We start from the raw sequence: 21746 nt of genomic DNA on the forward strand, positions 1-21746 counted from the left end.
AAGTAGGCGTTAATGAAAAAAATCATTAGTCACATATTATGTTTGCCCAGTGATATCATTTAATATTTCTTTATTTTATTTTATTTTATTTTATTTTATTTTTATTATTACTATTATACTTTAAGTTCTAGGATACATGTGCATAACGTGCAGGTTTGTTACATATGTATACTTGTGCCATGTTGGTGTACTGCACCCTGTAGCTTTGTAATATGTTTTAAAATCTTGGAGTGTGATGTCTCCAGCTTTGTTGATCTTTCTCAATATTGTTTTGGCTATTGGGAGTCTTTTGTGGATCTATGTGAATTTTAGGATTGTTTTCTATTTTTGTAAAAAATGCCATTGGGATTTTGATGGGGATCGCATTGAATCTGTAGATTGCTTTGGGTAGTATGGACATTTTAACATTATTAAAGTCTCCCAATCCATTAATACAGATGTATTCCAACTTATTTGTGTCTTCTTTAGTTTCTTCCAACAATGTTTTGTAGTTTTGTAGATGTAAACTTCGGTTGTTAATTGAGATCTTTCTTTCTTTCTTTCTTTTTAATGTAGATTTTTATCTCTATTAAATTCTGTTAGTACTGCTTTTGCTGCATCTCATAAGTTTTGGTATGCTGTGTTTTCATTTTTGTTTGTTTGAAGATATTTTGAAATTTTTATTAAGATTTCCTGTTTGATCTATTGGTTATTCAAAAATGTGTTTCTTAATGTACATATTTTGAATTTTCCAACTTTCTTTAAGCTGTTATAAAATCTTTGTCACCTTGGTTAAGTTTATTTCTAAGTATTTTATTCTTTTGATGCCATGGAAAATACAATTGTTTACCTAATTTTTTTGGATTGCTCATTGCTAGTCAATGGAAGTGCAACTGCTTTTTATTTGTCGATTTTGTAATTCTTCAACTTTATTGAATTTGTTTATTAATTCTAACAGGTATTTTTGTGGAGTCTTTAGGATTTTTTTATATATGAGATCACTTCATCTGCTAAAAGAGATAATTTTTCTACTTTCTTTCCTATTGGATGTTTTCATTTATTTTTCTTAGCTAATTGCTCTGGAGAGGATTTCCAATGCTCTGTTGAATAGAAGTGGTGACAACAGGCATCCTTGCCTTGTTCCTGATCTTAAAGGGAAAGCTTTCAGTTTTTTATCATGAAGTATGATATTAGGGGCAGACTTTTCATATATGATTTTGTTGACCATATATGGTTTTGTCGAAAATTGTTGAGGCAATTTTCTTTTGTTCTTAGTTTGTTTAGAGTTTGTCATAAAAGAGTGTTGAATTTTGTCAAACAATATTTCTGTGTCTATTGAGATGACCATGGAATTTGTATTCTTCAGTTTCTTAATGTAATGTATCATTTTAAGCGATTTTTTATATGATTAGCCATCTTGGATTCACAAGGATAAATCTCACTTGGCCATGATTTAATAATCTTTTTAATATGCTGTTGGATTTGACTTGCTAGTATTTTGTTGAAGATTTTTGTATCTATGCTTATCAAATATATTGGCTTACTGATTTATTTTCTTGTTGTGTCTTTGTCTGGATTTGTTAATAGGGTAATGCTGTCTTCATAAAAGAGTTTAGAAGTATGCCTTCCCCTTCAATATTTTTGGAAGACTTTAAGAAGGATTGTCTGTGGGAGGTGGGGTTATTAACTGATTTAATCTTCTTTACTAGTTATAAGTATGTTCAGATTTTCTTTTTCTTCATGATTCAGCGTTGGTAGGTTATAGATTTCTAGGAATTTATGCCTTTTTTCCAGGTTATTCAATTTGTGGACAAATTGGTCATATGGTTTATTTTAATCTTGTTAATTTCTGTGGCATCAGTTTTTATGTTTCCTCTTTCATTTCTGATTGTTTTGAGTCTTCTCTTTTTTCTTAGTCTAGCTAAAGATTTGTCAATATTTTTTATCTTTAAAAAAAGCAGCTTTTAATTTTATTGATCTTTTCTATATTTTTTTCTCTATCTCTGCTCTGGTTTTCATCATTCCTTTCCTTCTGCTCACCTTAGTCTTAGTTTGCTCTTCTTTTTCTAGTGCCTTCAGATGTAAAGTTAAGTTGTTAATTGAGATCTTTCTTTCTTTTTTAGGTGGAAGAAATATGGATATGCTGTATTCTGTTTGAAAGGATTCATCATGAACCAGAAAAAATCAATGAAAGGGGACATTTCACCTAGATTAAATTTTGCAATTTTTAAAAAGCATATGAGCAAAGAAACTATCCTTCAAACATCCAAATAAGGAAGAATAGATTACCTAACAATAGGAACAAATTAAAAATAATTGATTCAGCCTAAGACTTTTTTTTTTTTCCAGCAAAGAAGTAGTTTAATAATTGCAGGGCCAGCCAAGTAGGGAGAAAGGGAAAAAGTTTCTCAAACCCATCTCTCTGAGAATTTGGAGGCTAGAGTTTTTGAGGACACTTTGGCAGGCAGGGGATAGGAAACTTTTTAAAAAATGATTGATTGGGGATGAAATCACAGGGGTGCCTGAAACTGTCTTGGCTTAGCTGAGTCAGTTCCTGGGAGGGGGGTGTCTTAGGACCAGGTGGCATCTCTTGGTCGGCTCTTGGTCTGCTGCTGAATCTGAAAAATATGTCAAAGACCAGTTTTTTAAGTTTCATAATAGTGATGTTATCTATAGGAGTAGTTGGAGAAGTGTAAAACTTGTGACCCCAGTTATATGACTCGGCAGCTGTAAGCAAATTATAGAAAAACACATAAAGCAATGGCAGGTAATTGTTTAACTATGTCTACCGTTTAACAAAATTCAAGGCCCCACCATAATTCTTTTTCTAATTATTATTATTTTTAAAAATGTTTGTGGATACATAGTAGATATTTATATATTTGGGGTACATGATATGTTTTGATACAGACATCCAATGTGAAAAAGCACATCATGGAGAATAGGGTATATATCCACTCAAGAATTTATTCTTTGAGTTATAAGCAATACAATTCCACTCTTTAAGCTATTTTAAAATGTACAATTAAGTTATTGATTATAGTCACCCTATTGTGCTATCAAATAGTAGGTCTTCTTTGTTCTTTTTATTTTTTTTTGTACCCATTAACCATACCCACCTCCCCCTAGCACCCTACTTCCCAGCCTCAATTGTTTTGATTTTCAGATCCCACAAATAGGTGAGAAAATGTGATGTTTGTCTTTCTGTGCCTGGTTTATTTCTCTTGATATAATGATCTCCAGTTCCATCTATGTCATTGCAGATGACTGGATTTCATTCTTTTTTATGGTGAATAGTACTCCGTTGTGTATATATGCCACATTTTCTTTATCCATTAATCTGTTAATGGACAAATAGGTTGCTCCCAAATCTTAGCCATTGTTAACAGTACTGCAACCACCATAAAAGTGCAGATATCTCTTTGACATACCAATTTCATTTATTTTGTATATATACTCAACAATAGAATTGCTGTTATATTTGCTATCTCAATTTTTAGGTTTTTGAGGAATCTCCAAATTGTTCTCCATAGTGGTTGTTAATTTACTTTCCTACCAGCAGTATGTAAGGGTTCACTTTTCTCTACATCCTCACCAACATTTGTTATTGCCTGTCTTTTGAATATAAGCCATTTTAACTGGAGTAAGATAATACTTCCTTATAGATTTGATTTGCATTTCTCTGATGATCAATGACATTGAGCCCCTTTTAACAATTTAGAAATATTCCCTCCTGCTCTGTTGTTCACATGCCTGTTTGCCATTTGTGTGTCTTCTTTTGAGAAGTGTCTATTTAAATATTTTGCCCAATTTTGATCGGATTATTAAATTATTTTCTATAGAGTTGTTTGAGCGCCTTATATATTATGCTTATTAATCCCTTATCAGATGTGTGCTTTGCATGTATTTTCTCCCATCCTGTGGATTGTCTCTTCTCTTTGTTGGTTGTATCTTCTGCTGCTCAGAAGCTTTTTAACTTGATGTGATCCCATTTGTTCATTTTTGCTTTGGCTGCCTGCACTTTTGGGGTATTGATCAAAAAATCTTTGCCCAGACCAATATCCTGGAGATTTTCCTCAACGTTTTCTTGTAGTAATTTTATATTTTGAGGTCTTAGATTTAAGTCTTTCATCAATTTCAATTTGATTTTTGTATGTGGCAAGAGCAGAGGTCTAGTTTCATTTTTCTGCATATGTATATCCAGTTTTCCCAGCACCTTTTTTGGAAGAGACTGTCTTACCCAGTGTATATTCTTAGCACCTTTGTTGAAAATGAGTTTAGTGTAGGATTGGGGATTTGATTCTGGGTTCTCTGTTCTGTTCCATTGGTCTGTGTGTCTGTTTTTATGCCAGTACCATGGGGTTTTGGTTACTATGGCTCTGTAGTATTATTTAATTTGAAGTCACATAATGTGATTCCTCTAGTTTTCTGATTTTTACATAGAATAGCTTTGCGTATTCTGAGTCTTTTATCATGCCATATAAATTTTAGGATTGATTTTTCTATTTATGTGAAGAATGCCATTGGTAGTTTGATAGGGATTGCATTGAATATGTAGACTACTGTTAGTATGGGCATTTTAACAATATTGATTCTTCCAATCTATAAGCATGGAATATTTTTCCATTTTTTGGTGTCCTCTTCAATTTCTTTCATCAGTGTTTTATAGTCTTCATTACAGCCATCTTTCACTTCTTTGGTTAATTCTCGTCATTTAATTTTATGCATGGTGATTGTAAATGGGATTACTTTTTAAATTTCTTTTTCAGATTGTTCACTGTTGACATATAGAAATGCTACTTAGTGTTGTTACGTTGATTTTGTATCCTGCAACTTTACTGAATTTATCATTTCTAGTAGTTTTCTTGTGGAATTTTAAGGATTTTTAAAATATAAGATGATATCATCTGCAAACAAGGATGATTTAACTTCTTTCATTCTAGTTTGGATGCACTTTATATATTTCTCCTGTCTCATTGTTCCAGCTGGGAATTCCAGTATTGTGTTGAATAATAGTGATGGCAGTGGGCATCCCTGTTGTGTTCCAGATCTTAGAGGAAAGGCTTTCAGTGTGAAACTAGCTGTAGGTCTGCTGTTTTTGCCTTTAATTATGTTGAAGTTTTATATTCCTTCTATCGCCAGTTGTTTTAGGGTTTTCAACATGAAGGGATGTTGAAATTTATCACATGCTTTTTTCCACATCAATTGAAATGATCATATGATTTTTATGTTTCATTCTGTTGATATGATGTATTGCATTGATTGATTTGCATATGTTGAACCATCCTTGCATCACAGGGATAACTCCCACTTGCTCATGATGAATGATCTTTCTAATGTACTGTTGATTTCAGTTTGCTAGTATTTTGTTGAGGATTATTGCATCAGTATTCATCAGATATATTCACCTGTAGTTTTCTCTTTTTTTTGATCTATCTTTGTCTGGCTTTGGCATCAGGGCAATACTGGCCTCATCAAATGAGTTTGGAAGCCTTCGTTTCTCCTCTGTTTTTTGGAATAGTTTGTGTAGGACTGGTTATTTGTTCTTCTTTCAATGTTTGGTAGAAATCAACAGTGAAGCCATCAGGTCCCAGGCATTTCTTTACTGGTAGACTTGTTACTATAGCTTCATTTTCATTACTTGTTATTGGTTTGTTCAGGTTTTGGATTTCTTCCTGTGTCAATCTTGGTAGGTTGTATATATCTAGGGATTTGTCCATTTACTATAGATTTTCCAATTATTTGACATATAGTTGCTCTTTGTAGCCACTAATGATCCTTTGAATTTTTGCAATATCAGTTGTAATGTATCTTTTTTCTTTTCTGATTTTTTTTATTTTTATTCTTATTTTTATTTTTGTATTAGTTCTGGGATACATGTGCAGAACATGCAGGTTTGTTACATAGGTATACATGTGCCATGGTGGTTTCCTGCACCCATCAACTCGTCATCTAGGTTTTAAGCACCACATGCATTAGATATTTCTCCTAATGCTATCCCTCCTTTTGTCCGACATTCCCCAACAGGCCCTGGTGTATGATGTTACCCTCCCTGTGTCCATGTGTTCTCGTTGTTCAACTCCCACTTATGAGTGAGAACATGCAGTGTATTGTTTTCTGTTCCTGTGTCAGTTTGCTGAGAATGATGGTTTCCAGTTTCATCCATGTTTCTGCAAAGGACATGAACTCATTCTTTTTTATGGCTGCATAGTATTCCATGGTGTATATGTGACACATTTTCTCTTTATCCAGTCTATCACTGATGGGCATTTGGGTTGATTCCAAGTCTATGCTGTTGTAAATAGTGCTGCAATAAACATACATGTGCCTGTGTCTTTATAGTAGAATGATTTATAATCCTTTGAGTATATACCCAGTAATGGGATTGCTGGGTCAAGTGATATTTCTGTTTCTAGATCCCTGAGGAATCGCCACACTGTCTTTCACAATGGTTGAAGTAATTTACACTCTCACCAACAGTGTAAAAGCATTCTTATTTCTCCACATGATGTCCAGAATCTATTGTTTCCTAACTCTTTAATGATCGCCATTCTAACTGGCATGAGATGGTATCTCATTGTAGTTTTGATTTGCATTTCTCTAATGACCAGTGATGATGAGCTTTTCTTCATATGTTTGTTGGCTGCATAAATGTCTTCTTTTGAGAAGTATCTGTTCATATCCTTTGTCCACTTTTTGATGGGGTGTTTTTTCTTGTAAATTTGTTTAAGTTCCTTGTAGATTCTGGATATGAGAGTTTTGTCAGATGAATAGATTGCAAAAATTTTCTCCCACTCTGCAGGTTGCCTGTTCACTCTGATGATAGTTTCTTTGCTGAGCAGAAACTCTTTAGTTTAATTAGATCCCATTTGTCAATTTTGGCTTTTGTTGCCATTGCCTTTGGTGTTTTGTCCATGAAGCCTTTGCCCATGCCTGTGACCTGAATGGTACTGCCTAGGTTTTCTTCTAGGGTTTTTATGGTTTTAGGTTTTATGTTTAAGTCTTTAATCCATCTTGAGGTAATTTTTATTTAAGGTGTAAGGAAAGGTTCCAGTTTCAATTTTCTGCATATGGCTAGCCAGTTTTCTCCGGAACCATTTATTAAATAGGGAATCTTTTCCCCATTGCTTGTTTTTGTCAGGTTTGTCAAAGATCAGATGGTTGTAGATGTGTGGTATTATTTCCGAGGCCCCTGTTCTGTACTATTGGTCTATATATCTGTTTTAGTACCAGTACCATGCTGTTTGGTTACTGTAGCCTTGTAGTATAGTTTGATGTCAAGTAGTGTGATACCTCCAGCTTTGTTCTTTTTGCATAGGATTGTCTTGGCTATACGAGCTCTTTTTTGGATCCATATGAAATTTAAAGTATTTTTTGTAATTCTGTGAAGAAAGTCAATTGTGCCTTGATGGGAATAACATTGACTCTATAAATTACTTTGGGCAGTGTGGCCATTTTCACGATACTGATTCTTCCTATTCATGAGCATGGAATGTTTTTCCTTTTGTTAGTGTCCTCTCTTATTTCCTTGAGCAGTGATTTGTAGTTCTCCTTAAAGAAGTCCTTCACGTCCCTTGTAGGTTGTATTCCTAGGCATTTTATTCTCTTTGTAGCAATTGTGAATGGGAATTCACTTATGATTCGACTCTCTGTTTGTCTTTTATTTGTATATAGAAATGCTTGTGATTTTTGCACACTGATTTTGTATCCTGAGGCTTTGTTGAAGTTGCTTATCAGCTTACGGTGTTTTTGGACTGAGACCAAGGGGTTTTCTAAATATACAATCATATCATCTTCAAACAGAGACAATTTGACTTTTTTCTCTCTATTTGAATATCTTTTATTTCTTTCTCTTGCCTGATTGCCCTGGTCAGAACTTCCAACAATATGTTGAATAGGAGTGGTGAGAGAGGGCATCCTTGTCTTGTGCCAGTTTTCAAAGGGAATGTTTCTAGCTTTTGCCCATTCAGTATGATATTGGCTGTGGGTTTGTCATAAGTAGCTCTTACTATTTTGAGATATGTTCCATCAGTACCTAGGTTATTGAGTGTTTTTAGCATGAAGGCCTGTTGAATTTTATTGAAGGCCGTTTGTGTGTCTATTGAGATAATCATGAGGTTTTTGTCATTTTTTCTGTTTATGTGATGGATTATGTTTACTGATTTGCATATGTTGAACCAGCCTTGCATCCTGGGGATGAAGCCAACTTGGTCGTGTTAGGTAAGCTTTTTGATATGCTGCTGGGTTCAGTTTGCCAGTATTTTAGTGAGGATTTTCACATCGATGTTCATCAAGGATATTGGCCTGAAATTTTCTTTTTGTGTTTTTTTACCAGCTTTTGGTATCAGGATGATGTTGGCCTCACACAATGAGTTATGGAGGAGTCCCTGTTTTTCTATTGTTTTGAGAAGTTTCAGAAGGAATGGCACCATCTCTTCTTTGTACCTCTGGTAGAAATTGACTGTGAATCCCTCTGGACCTGGGCTTTTTTTGGTTGGTAGGCTATTAATTGCTGCCTCAATTTCAGAACTTGTTTTTGGTCTACTCAGGGATTCGACTTCTTCCTGGTTTAGTCTTGGTAGGATGTATGTGTCTAGGAATTTATCCATTTATTCTAGATTTTCTAGTTTATTTGCATAGAGGTGTTTATAGTGTTCTCTGATGGTAGTTTGTATGTCTGTGGGATCTTTGGTGATATCCCTTTTATCATTTTTTATTATGTCTATTTGATTCTTCTTTCTTTTCTTCTTTATTATTCTGGCTAGCAGCCTATCTATTTTGTTAATCTTTTCAAAAAACCAGCTTCTGGATTTACTGAGTTTTTGAAGGGTTTTTCATGTCTCTATATCCTTCAGTTCTGCTCCGATCTTAGTTATTTCTTGTCTTCTGCTAGCTTTTGAATTTGTTTGCTTTTGCTTCTCTAGTTCTTTTAATTGTGATGTTAGGGTGTTGATTTTAGATCTTTCCCAGTTTCTGATGTGAGTATTTAGTGCTATAAGTTTCCCTCTAAACACTTCTTTAGCTGAGTCCCACAGATTCTGGTATGTTGTGTCTTTTTTCTCATTGTTTTCAAAGTACTTATTTATTTCTGCCTTAATTTCGTTATTTACCCAGTAGTCATTCAGAAGCAGATTGTCCAGTTTCCATGTAGTTGTGTGGTCTTGAGTGCGTTTTGAGTTCTAATTTGATTGCACTATGGTCTGAGAAACTTTTTGTTATGTTTTCCATTCCTTTACATTTGCTGAGGAGTGTTTTACTTCCAATTGTGTGGTCAATTTTTGAATAAGTGCTATGAGGTACTGAGAAGAATGTATATTCTGTTGAATTGGGGTGGAGAGTCTGTAGATGTCTATTAGGTCCACTTGGTCCAGACCTCAGTTCAAGTTCGAAATCTCCTTGTTAATTTTCTGTCTCGTTGATCTGTGTGATATTGACAGTGTGCTGTTAAAGTCTCCCACTATTATTGTTTGTCTCTTTTTCATTCTCTTAGAACTTCCTTTATGAATCTGGGTGCTCCTCTATTGGGTGCATATATATTTAGGATAGCTCTTCTTGTATTGATCCCTTTACCATTATGTATTGCCCTTCTTTGTCTTTTTTCATCTTTGTTAGTTTAAAGTCTGTTTTACAAAGACTAGGATTGCAACTCCTACTTTTTTGTTTTTCTTTCCGTCTGCTTGATAAATATTTCTCCATCCCTTTATTTTCAGCCTATGTGTGTCTTTGCACATGAGATGGGTCTCCTGAATACTGCACACTGATGACTTTTGACTCTTTATCCAATTTGCCAGTCTGTATCTTTTAATTGGAGCATTTAGCCCCTTTACATTTAAGGTCAATATTGTTATGTTTGAATTTGATCCTGTCATTATGATGCTAGCTAGTTATTTTACCCGTTAATTGATGCTATTTCTTCATAGTGTCGATAGTCTTTACAATTTAGTATGTTTTTGCAGTGAATGGTACCAGTTTTTCCTTTCCATATTTAGTGCTTCCTTCAGGATCTTTTGTAAGGCAGGCCTGGTTGTGACAAAATCTCTCAGCATTTGCTTGTCTGGAAAGGATTTTATTTCTCTACTGCTCATAAAGCTTAGTTTGGCTGAATATGAAATTCTGGGTTGAAAATTCTTTTCTTCTAGAATGTTGAATATTGGCCCCCACTCTCTTCTGGCTTGTAGGGTTTCTGCAGAGAGATCCACTATTAGTCTGATGGGCTTCCCTTTGTAGGTAACCTGACCTATCTCTCTCTCTGCCTTTAACAATTGTTCTTTTGTTTCAGCCTTGGTGAATCGGACGATTATGTGTCTTGAGTTTGCTCTTCTCGACGAGTGTCTTAGTGGTGTTCTTTGTATTTCCTGAATTGAATGTTCGCCTGTCTTGCCAGGTTAGGGCAGTTCTCCTGGATAATATCTTGAAGTGTATTTTTCAACTTGGTTCTATTCTCTTTGTCAGCTTTAGGTACACCAATCAATCATAGGTTTGATCTTTTTACATAGTTCCATATTTCCTGGAGGCTTTGTTTGTTCTTTTTTATTATTTTTTCTCTAATCTTGTCTTCCTTCTTTATTTCATTAAATTCATCTTCAATCTCTGATATCCCTTCTTCTGCTTGATCAGTTTGGGTATTGATACCTGTGTATGCTTCACACAGTCCTTCTGGTGTGTTTTTTCAGCTCCATCAGGTCTTTTATGTTCTCTAAACTGGTTATTCAAGTTAGCAGCTCCTGTAACCTTTTTCAAGGTTCTTAGCTTCCTTGTTCCATTGAGTTGGAACATGCTCCTCACCTTGGAGGAGTTTGTTATTACCCACCTTCTCAATCCTACTTCTGTCAATTCATCAAACAAATTCTCCGTCCAGTTTTGTTCTCTTGCTGGTAAGGAGTTGTGATCCTTTGGAGGAGAATAGGCATTCTGGTTTTTGGAATTTTTAGCATTTTTGCACTGTTTTTTCCTCATCTTAGTGGATTTATCTACCTTTGATCTTTGATGCTGATGACCTTTGGATGGGTTTTTTGTGGGTGTTCTTTTTATTGATGTTGATGTTATTGCTCTCTATTTGTTAGTTTTCCTTCTAACAATCAGGCTCCTCTTCTCCAGGTCTGCTGAAGTTTGCTGGAAGTCCACTCCAGACCCTGTTTCCCTGGGTATCACCATCGAGGCTGTAGAACAGCAAAGATTGCTGCCCATTCTTTCCTCTGGAAGCTTCGTCCCAGAGGTGCACCCACCAGATGCCAATCTGAGCTCTTCTGTATGAGGCGTTTGTCGACCCCTGCTGGGAGGTATCTCCTAGTCAGGAGGCATGGGGGTCAGTAACCCACTTGAGGTGGCAGTCTGTCCCTTAGCAGAGCTCGAGTGCTGTGCTGGGAGATGCACTGCTCTCTTTAGAGCTGGCAGGCAGGAACATTTAAGTCTGCTGAAGCTGCACCCAGTCGCCCCTTCCCTCATGTGCTCTGTCCCAGGGTGATGGGAGTTTTATCTATAAGCGCCTAACTGGGGCTGCTGCCTTTCTTTCAGAGATGACCTGCACAGTGTGCAGGAATCTAGAGAGGCAGTCTGGCTACAGCCGCTTTGCTGCCCTGCGGTGGGCTCCACCCAGTCCGAACTTCCTGGTGGCTCTGTTTACACTGTGAGGGGAAAACCACCTACTCCATCCTCAGTAATGGCAGATGCCCCTCCCCCAACCGAACTCCATTGTTCCAGGTCGACTTCAGACTGCTCTGCTGGCAGCAAGAATTTCAAGCTAGTGGATCATAGCTTGCTTGGCTCTGTGGGGGTGCAACCCACTGAGCAAGACCACTTGGCTCCCTGGCTTCAGCCCCCTTTCCAGAGTGAATTGTTCTGTCTCGCTGGGGTTCCAGGGGCCACTGTGTTAAAAAAGAAACTTCTGCAGCTAACTCAGTGTCTGCCCAAACAGCCTCCCCATTTTGTGCTTGAAACCCAGGTTTCTGGTGGTGTAGGCACCCGAGGCAATCTCCTGGTCTGCAGGTTGTGAAAACCATGGGAAAAGTGTAGTATCTGGGCTGGATAGCACCATTCTTCACAGCCCAGTCTCTCACAGCTTCCGTTTCCTAGGGAGGGAGTTCACCAGCACTTGAGCTTCCTAGGTGAGGTGAGGCCCTACCCTACTTCTGCTCACCCTCTGTGGGCTGCACCCACTGTCTAACCAGTCCCAATGAGATGAACCATGTACCTCAGTTGGAATGAAGAAATCACCCTCCTTCTGCGTTGGTCTCGCTGGGAGCTGCAGACCGCAGCTGTTCCTATTCTGCCGTCTTGCCAGATCCCATTTCTGATTTTATTTATTTGCATTTTCACTCTTTTTTTCTTAGTCTGGCTAAAGGTTTTTCAATTTTGTTTAATTTTTCAAAAAATCAACTTTTTGTTTCATTGATCTTTTTTTTATTTCAATTGCATTCATTTCTACTCTGATCTTCATTGTTTCCTTTCTTCTACTAATTGGCATTTGGTTTGCACTTGCTTTTGTAGTTCTTTATGATGCATCATTGGAATGTTCATTTGAAGTTTATTCTCTTTTTTAATGTAAGCATTTGTACTATGAACTTCCCTCTTGGTATTACTTTTGCTGTATCCCTTAAGTTTTGGTATGTTATGTTCCATTATCATTTGTTTCAAGACATTTTTCATTTTTTTCTTAATTTCTTCATTGACCACTGGTCATTCAGTGGCCTTGTTTAATTTCCATTTATTTGTGTAATTTCCAAAATTTCTCTTGTTATTGATTTCTAGTTTTCCATTGTGATCAGAGAAGATGCTTGATATTACTTTGTGTATGTGTGTGTGTGTGTGTGTGTGTGTGTGTGTGTCTTTTAAGACTTGTTTTGTGAACAGATCAGTGTGTCTTGTTTTTTTTTTTTTACTCATTCAGCTAGGTTATTTCTTTAATTGGAGAGTTTTGTCCCTTTACATTCAATGTTATTACTGATAAGTAAGAACTCCTGCCATTTTGTTGTTTTCTGGTTGTTTTCTGGTCTTCTCTTGCTTCTTTGCTTCCTGTCTTCCTTTAGGGAAGGTTCTTTTCTCTGGTGATATGACTTACTTTGTTGCTTTTTATTTTTTGTGTATCCATTGTATGATTTTTGGTTTGAGGTTACCATGAGGCTTGGAAATATTATTGTATAATTCATTATTTTAACTTTATACTTCTTAACACTCTGCATAAAAAAAAAACAAACAAGCAAAAAGGAAACTAACAAAAACTCTATGTCTTAACTTTGTCCCCTTGCTTTTTAACTTTATGCTGCTTCTATTGATATCTTATTGTACTGTCTGTCTTAAAAGTTGTTGAAGTTATTACTTTCAATTGGTTCATCGTTCATTCTTTCTACTTAGTATAAGAGTAGTTTGTACACCACAGTGACAGTGTCTGTGTTTTTCTATATACTTAATATTACCAGCGAATTTTGTACCTTCAGGTGATTATTTATTGCTAATTAGCATCTTTTTCTTTCTAGTTGAAGTATTCCCTTTAACATTTCTTGGAGAATGTCTTGTGTTGATGAAACCTCTCATCTTTTGTTTTTCTGGGAAAGTATTCTTTTCTTCTTTATGCTTGAAGGATATTTTGGCCAGATATACTATTCTAAGATAAACTTTTTTTTTCCTTAAGTATTTTAAATATATCTTGCTACTCTCTCCTGACCTGTAAGGTTTCCCCTGAGAAGTCTGCTGTCAGATGTATTGGAGCGCCATTGTATATTATTTGTTTCTTTTCTCTTGTGCTTTTAGGAATTTTTCTTTATCTTTTACCTTTGGGAGTTTGATTATTAAATGCCTTGAGATAGTCTTCTTTGGGTTAAATCTGTGTGGTGTTGCATAAACTTCTTGTATTTGGATGACAATATCTTTTTTTTAGGTTTGGGAGGTTCTCTGTTATTATCCCTATGAATCAACTTTCTTCCCCTGTCTTTTTTTCTACCTCCTCTTTAAGGCCAATAACTCTTAGATTTACTCCTTTGAGGATATTTTCTAGATCTTGTAGGCGTGTTTCATCATTTTTTATTCTTTTTTCTTTTGTGTCCTCTCAATGTGTATTTTAAAATAACCTGTGTCCAAGCTTACTAATTCTTTCTTCTAATCACTAATCCTTCAGTTCTGCTACTGAAGAACTTTGATGCTTTCTTCAGTATGCCAATTGCATTTTACAGCTCCAGAATTTCCATTTGATTAACCTTAATTATTTCAATCTCTGTTAAATATATCTGATAGAATTCTGAATTCCTTCTCTGTGTTATCTTGATTTTCTTTGAGTTTCCTGAAGGCCCTGGGGTTCTGAAATCAACAGGTGGCAAAGCAAGCCAGGCCTGTGTCCTCCTGCTTTAATGAGAGTTTTTAACATAAAGCGATATTGAATTTTATTGAAAGCCTTTTCTTCATCTATTCAGATAAGCATATGATGTTTGTCCTTAGTTCTTTTTATGTGATGAATTGCATGAATTGATTTACATGTGTTGAACCAACCTTGTATCCCAGGGATGAAGCCTACTTGATCATGATGGATTCACTTTTTGATGTGCTGCTGGATTCAGAATACAGTTTGCCTGTATTGTGTTGAAGATTTTTGCATCTATGTTCATGAAGGATATTGGCCTGAAGTTTTATTTTTTGTGTCTCTGCCAGGTTTTGGCATCAGGATGATGCTGGCCTCATATAATGAGTTGGGGATGAGTCTCACGTTCTTAATTTTTGGAACAGCTTTTGTGGGAATGGTGCAGTTTTTTTTTTTTTTTGTACATCTCATAGAACTCGACTGTGAATTAGGGATTTCTGTTTGTTTGTTTGTAGGCTATTTATTACTAATTAAATTTCAGAGCTCATTGGTCTTTCAGGGATTCAATGTCTTTTTTATTTTCAGTCTTGTGAGTTTGTATGTGTTCAGTAATTTATCGTTTTCTTCTAGAGTGTCTAGTTTATGTGCATAGAGTTGTTCATAGTAGCCCCTGATGGATATTTTTATTTCTGTGAGGTCAGTGGTAAAGTTCCCTTTGCCATTTCTGATTGTATTTGTTTGGATCTTTTCTTTTTTTCTTTATTAATGTAGCTACTGGTTGGTCTAGTTTCTTCAACCTTTGGGATCATCGATGTTTTGTATGTTTTTTTGTGCCTCAATCTCCTTTATTTCATCTCTGATTTTGTTTATTTCTTGTCTTCTGCTAGCTTTGCAATTGGTTTTCTCTTGCATCTGTAATTCTTGTAATTGTGATGTTAGGTTGTTAATTTGAGATCTTTTTAACTTTTTGATGTGGTGTTTAGTGCTATAAATTTCCTTCTTAACACTGCCTTAGCTGTGTCCCAGAGATTCTGGCTTGTTGTGTCTTTGTTCTCATCAGTTTCAAAGAATTTCTTGATGTCTTCTTTAATTTGATTATTTACCCAAGAGTGGTTCAGGAGTCACTTGTCTAAGTTCTATATAATCGTATGATTTTGAGCAATTTCCTTTGCCTTGATTTCTATTTTTATTGCATTGTGGTCCAAGAGTGTGGTTGGTTTGATTGCTGTATTTTTTTTTTTTTTGAGTTTGCTGAGGGTTGTCTTATGTCCAATTGCATGGTTGATTTTAAAGTATGTATCATGTGGCAATGAAAAGAATGTATACTCTGTTGTCTTTTGGTAGAGAGTTCTGTAAATGTGTTTTAGGTCCATTTGGTCAAGTGTTGAGTTCAAGTCCTGAATTTTTTTGTGATTTTTTTAACCTCAATGATATTTTTTTTCATATTGGCAGGGGGGTGTTGAAGTCTCCCACTATTATTGGGTGTGAAACAAAGTCTCTTCATAGGTCTCAAGGAACTTGCTTTATGAGTGTGAATGCACCTGTGTTGAGTGCATATAGATTTAGGATAGTTAGATCTTCTTGTTAAATTGGACCCTTTACCATTGTATAATGCCTTTCTTTGTCCTTTTTGATCTTTGTTGATTCGAAATCTGTTTTCTCTGAAATTAGAATTTCAACCTCTGCTTTTTTTTTTCCTGTTTTTCATTTTCTTGGTAGATTTTTCTCCATCCTTTATTTTGAGCCTATGGGTGTCATTGTATGGAAGATGGATCTCTTGAAAACAGCATACCATTGGGCCTTTCTTCTTTATCCAGCCTGCCTGTGCCTTTTAGTTGAGGAATTTAGCCCATTTCCATTCAAGGTTGATATTGTTATGTGTGGATTTTCTCCTGTCATTATGTTAGCTAGTTATTATATAGACTTGTTTTTGTGGTTGCTTTTTGTTGTCACTGGTCTATGTACTTAAATGTGTTCTTGAAGTGGCTTGTAATGATCTTTCCTTTTGATTTGTAGTGTTTCCTTCAGGAGCTCTTGTAAGGCATGTCTGGTGGTAACAAATTTCCTAAGCCTTTGCTTTTCTGGAAAGGATCTTTTTCTTGTTTGCATATAAAGCTTAGTTTTGCTGGATATGAAAATTTTGACTGACATTTCTTTTCTTTAAGAATGTTGAATATTGGCTCCCAATTTTCTTCTGGCTTGTAGGGTTCCTGCTGAGAGGTCCACTGTTAGTCTGATGGGCTTCTCTTTGTATGTGACCTGACCTTTCTCTCTAGCTGCCTTTAACATTTTTTCCTTCATCTTGACCTTGGAGAATCTCATGGGTATGTGTCTTGATGATGATCTTCTTGTGAATTATCTTGTGTGGGATCTCTGCATTTCCTGAATTTGAATATTGGCCTCCCTAGCTAAGTTGGGAAAGTTCTCATGGATGATATCTTGATATATAATTTCCCAGTTGCTTCCATTCTCTTCATCTCAAGGACACCGATGGGTTATGGATTTGGTCTCTTTACATAATCTCATATTTCTCATAAGTTTTGTTCATTCATTTTCATTCTTTTTTCTTTATTCTTTTCTGACTATCTTATTTCAGAAAGGCAGTCTTCAAGCTCTGATTCTTTCTTCCTCTTGGTCCATTCTGCTATTAATTCTTGTGATTGCATTATGAAATTCTTGTAGCGTGTGTTTTCAGCTCTATCAGATTAGTTATATTGTTTTTTATGCTGGCTATTTTGCCTGTCAGTTTCTGTAACATTCCAGTCCACATTTCTTTCTTTTTTTTTTTTCTTTTATTATTATTATTATTATTATTATTATTATTATTATTATTATTATACTTTAAGTTCTAGGGTACATATGCATGGTTTGTACCCTAGGTACATGTGCAGGTTTGTTACATATGTATACTTGTGCCATGTTGCTGTGCTGCACCCATCAACTCGTCAGCACCCAACAACTCGTCATTTACATCAGGTATAACTCCCAATGCAATCCCTCCCCCCTCCCCCCTCCACATGTCCACATTTCTAATGTTGTTTCTGTAATTTCAGCCATCTCGGCCTGGTTCAGAAACCTTGCTAGAAGGCTACTGTGATAATTTGTAGGAAAGAAAGCACTCTGGCTTTTTAAGCTGTCAGGTTTCTTGTGCTGGTTCTTTCTCATCTTTATGGGCTGATGTTCCTTTATTCTTTGAGGTTGCTGTCCTGTGGATGAATTGTTTTTCTCTTATCCTATTTGATGACCTTGATAGTTTGTGGTATTTGGTGGGTACAGTCAACTTGCTTTGTTTCTGAAGATATTAGGGGGCAGGGCTCACTCTGATGGGTGGCGGCAGCCAAAGAATTTCATGGGGTTGTGGCAGTGAGATCTGTTCTTGTTCACATGTCCAAGCAGCAGTGGCAGCAGCAACATGCTTGTTGGCTACCACAGGGCATTAGCAGGTGCCAGGGTGCAGGCCTCCATATGGGTGTTTGCAGAGGCAGAGGAGGTAGCATGGCTTGGGCACTGGGGGGACCCCTACTTGTTATAGTGCACCTCGTCATGCCAGTGTTGTTGTCAGCACAGAGGTGGGGTGTTGGCAGAAGCAATACGGTGTGTGCCCCCTGTGCACATTCACACAGGTAGAGGTGGCCTCTCAGGGTGGCAGAGTGTCATTTGTTTTCTAAGCCTAGTTTTACTCCAGTGGCAGTGTTAGCCCAGAGGCAAGATGCTGATAGGAGTGGTGCTAACAGGCTCTGTGCCTGCAAAGACTCTGACTGCAATGGCCATATGGTTGGGGGATGGGAGGAATAATGCAATCACACTGGCAGCAGTGGCAGTGCAAGGTATACGTACACAAACACACACATACACACACATGCACACACACACACACAGAATGGTGGGACAGAGAAGGCAAAGTCTGTCCATGCACATGCATAGTGGCAAAGCAATGGCGGGGGGGGGAGGTGTCCATGCTCTCGTGGGAAGCTGCAGTGGAGTGTGGGAGGGGACAGGCTGTTACGTGTTGGTGGGGGTCACTCTGCTGGAACTCTTTTCTGGTCAGGCATGGTTCACCAGTGCAAGAGCTACAATGTAGGCCCCCAGGGCACCTGAAGTCACACTGCAAGCAAGTCCAGCCAGGCTGAGGCCCTGGGAGAGGCCAGCAGACCAAGGGGTGTTCAGATTGGACCAGTTTTGTGTAATGGGCAAGAAAATTCTATAGAGTTCAGGTATGGACAGTTCCCCTAGGACTAAAGTTTCCTATGGAAGCAAGTTGAGCCTAGGAAGATGGCCATCCCTGGCTGCACTTCACTATAGACATTCCCACATCAAACCCTCTGGGCTCTACACCAGCTGGAGTGCTGCCCCTACCACTTCTCTAATGGCTTTCCCTGTCAACTCAAGTGTCCATGGTGGGAGGGAGTCTCCTCCTGCCAGAATTCCAGAAGCCCATTTTAGAGCATGTTGCTTCTTGCCAGTTCAACTCACCCATTCTCCCAGAGTTGGCAGAGGCCAAGAACAAGTTCTGCTGCACTGTCGCCCTGTGCAGGGTTTCCAGCTTCCTCCTCCTTCAGCCAAGCTTCTGGTCTTTCCTCCATCCACTCTTAGTGCCATACCTCTGAAGATCTGTTAGAAGTGCACCAGTTGTCCCAGTCCCTCAGTGGCAGCTGGTTCACCTGGATGCATCTAGTCAGCCATCTTGCCTAGCTTCTACAGTATTATAATATTTTGTTTTGTCCATATGTTTACTTTTAGCAGTGGAGGTTATACTTTCATTTGTCTTTGTGCTGTTTTCTATTATCCTTTCATATCAGCTTCAAAGGACTCACTTTAGCATTTTTTCATAAGGCACATCTAGTGGTGATGAACTCTCTCTGCTTTTGTTTATATGGGAAATCATTTCTCTTTCTATTTAGAAAGACAGTTTTTCTGGATATAATATTGTTAGTTAATAGGTTTTTTTTATTACTTCAAATCTATCACATCATTCTTTTCTAACCTGCAAGGTTTCTGCTGATAAATCTACTGATAGTTTTATGGGACTCTCTTATATGTCATGAGTCACTTCTTCTTTAAAAATTTTCTCTTTGTCTTTGACATTTGACAATTTAGCCATAATGTTGTCAGTTTGAAGTCCTTTGGTTTCCTATTAGTTGGGTTCTGTTGGGCTTCTTGAGTCTAGATGTCCATATTGTTTCCCAGATTTTGGATATTTAGGCCATTGTTTCTTTAAATAAATGTTTGTCCCTTTATGTCTCTTCTTTTTCTTTTAATATCATAATGCATATATTGATCCACTTGATTGTGTCCCATAAGTCCTTTTAGACTTTCTGCACTTCTTTTTTATTATTTTTGTTTCTCTCACTAATAATTTCAAATTACCTGTATTCAAGTTTGTGGCTTCCTTCTTCTGGTTGATCAAGTGTGATGTTCAAACTGTCTAGTGAATTTTTCAGTTCGCTTATTGTATTCTTTAGCTCGTAATTTTCTGTTGGGCTCCTTTTATGTTTTCAGTTGATTTGTTATTTTCATTTTATTTATGTATCATATTCTGAGCTTGTTGAGCATCTTTATGATGGATATTTGAATTGTTTGTCAAATAATTCATATGTCTCCTTTACTTTAGGGTCAGTTCCTGGAGACTTATTTTGTTGTTTTGGCTTTGTGCCATGTTTTCTTGTTTCCTTGTTTGCTTTGTACCTTTATGTTGGATCCATGCATTTAGGAAAATGACCACCTCTCCAAATCTTTATAGGCTGGCTTTGTGCAAGGAAAGACCTTCACAAGTCAGCCTAATTAGAGGGTCCTTTCAGACATTTTATGTGTATATTTCTTCTCTGGACTTGTATATGCAAATTTTTAATTAAAGAGATTTATTAGTTCACATCTCCCTTTAGTTCTTAGTTTCCCCCAGGCTTCTAGAGTGTACTGAACCATATCAGTGCTTTTTATCTAGTAAAATAAATTAAAGTCTGTTTTAAAGTAAAACAAGTTTCTTGGTCAGACCCCCAAAAGCTATAATGTTGAACACACACTTTACTCTTCTGTCTCCCCTCCCTGAAGGAGAAGCCTTTGAGCTGTGTTAACATCTGTCTTCTCTACTGCATGTCCTGTGGAATAGCAGCAAATCACTTACATCTCTCTTGTTTTCAGCATCCCCCAGACATCTAGAGTATGCCAGCCCTGTCCACCTTCTCAGAGCGATGAGACAGAAACCCATTTCTCGAGCAGTCCCCCCAAAAAGACAGAATGTGGGACGCATGCCACAACTTTTTCCCTTCCTAGAGAGAAGCTGAGAGTTGGGAGTTTCACCCTCTCGTTCTATGCTGAGCTGGGAGGAGGGAGTATGGTGAGTGAGTGCTTTTTGTCTAAACTTTTGCCCTTGTTCTCAGTAGCCTTCAACCTAGCACACTTTTTCACGAGTCTCCAGATACAGGGAAGACAGAAATTATTTCCTCAGCCTTCCCCTGAAAAAGTCTTCCTATTGGACATATGTTTCAGCCTTCTTCTTTTTCTCTCTAGGAAGAAGCCAAGAATTGGGAGTTTTCTGCTGATCATGCTATACTGAGCTGGGCAGAGAGACCATGGCGAGTGAGTACCATTAATTTTCTTACCAGCTTCAGTGTGGCTGGTTTTAGCTTGTCTGTGATGCAGGAGCCTTTTAACTAGTTTCTGGATTTCTCTTGAAGGGAATTGATCTGTGTATTTTTGCTTGTTGAATTGGTGTCTCCTTTGGGGGAAGAAGTTTTCTGACTTTCTATTTTGCCATATTCCTGACATCACCAGTCTCTATTTTATTATTTGTTTTCTTTTTGTTACTTTTGTTTCTTCTTCTCTTTTTTCCCTTCCTTCCTTCCTTCCTTCCTTCCTTCCTTCCTTCCTTCCTTCCTTCCTTCCTTCCTTCCTTCCTCCTTTCTTCCTTTCCTCCTTTCCTCCTCTCCTCCTTCCTTCCCTTCCTTCTTTCCTTCCTTCCTTCCTTCTTTCCTTCCTTCCTTCTTTTCTTTTCTTTTTTCTTTTTTCTTTTCTTTTCTTTTCTTTTCTTTTCTTTTCTTTTCTTTTCTTTTCTTTCTTTCTTTCTTTCTTTCTTTCTTTCTTTCTCTTTCTTTCTTTCTCTTTCTTTCTCTTTCTTTCTTTTTCTTTCTTTCTTTTCTTTCTTTTCTTTCTTTCTTCTCTCTTTTTTTTCAGGGTCTTGCTCTGTCACCTAGGCTGCTGGAGTGCAGTGGCGTGAGCAGAGCTCACTGCAGCCTTGAACTCCTGGCCTCATGTGGCCCTGTAGCTAAGACTACAGGCATGTGCCACCATGCCTGGCTGATTTTTGTTTCATTTTTGTAGATATCAGGTCTCAACATGCCCAGGCTGGTCTCAAACTCCTGGCCTCAAGCAATTCTTCCAACTCAATCTTCCAAAGGACTGGGATTACAGGAATGAGCCACCATGCCTGGCTTGTTACCCCTGTTTCTTGTTATTATTTAACTACTATTTCAGCCCCACATTC

General features: G+C 37.2%; 1 long non-coding RNA gene across 3 annotated transcripts in view; it reads left to right on the top strand.

Annotated features, from left to right (window-relative positions):
* The window catches only part of LOC116271972, a 96685-nt gene that overhangs the window by 21071 nt on the left and 53868 nt on the right, over window positions 1-21746 (top strand). For 2 of the 3 annotated variants that reach the window (XR_004180704.1, XR_004180702.1), the window contains exons 1-3: window positions 1914-2746; window positions 20405-20600; window positions 20774-20842. This is a non-coding gene — a long non-coding RNA (uncharacterized LOC116271972). Of the gene's footprint in view, window positions 1-1913; window positions 2747-20404; window positions 20601-20773; window positions 20843-21746 lie in introns of those variants that run through there. The other variant, XR_004180703.1, reaches the window with a different exon arrangement.

Source organism: Papio anubis, chromosome X (genome assembly GCF_008728515.1).
Source record: "Papio anubis isolate 15944 chromosome X, Panubis1.0, whole genome shotgun sequence".
Taxonomy (NCBI): Eukaryota; Metazoa; Chordata; class Mammalia; order Primates; family Cercopithecidae; genus Papio; species Papio anubis.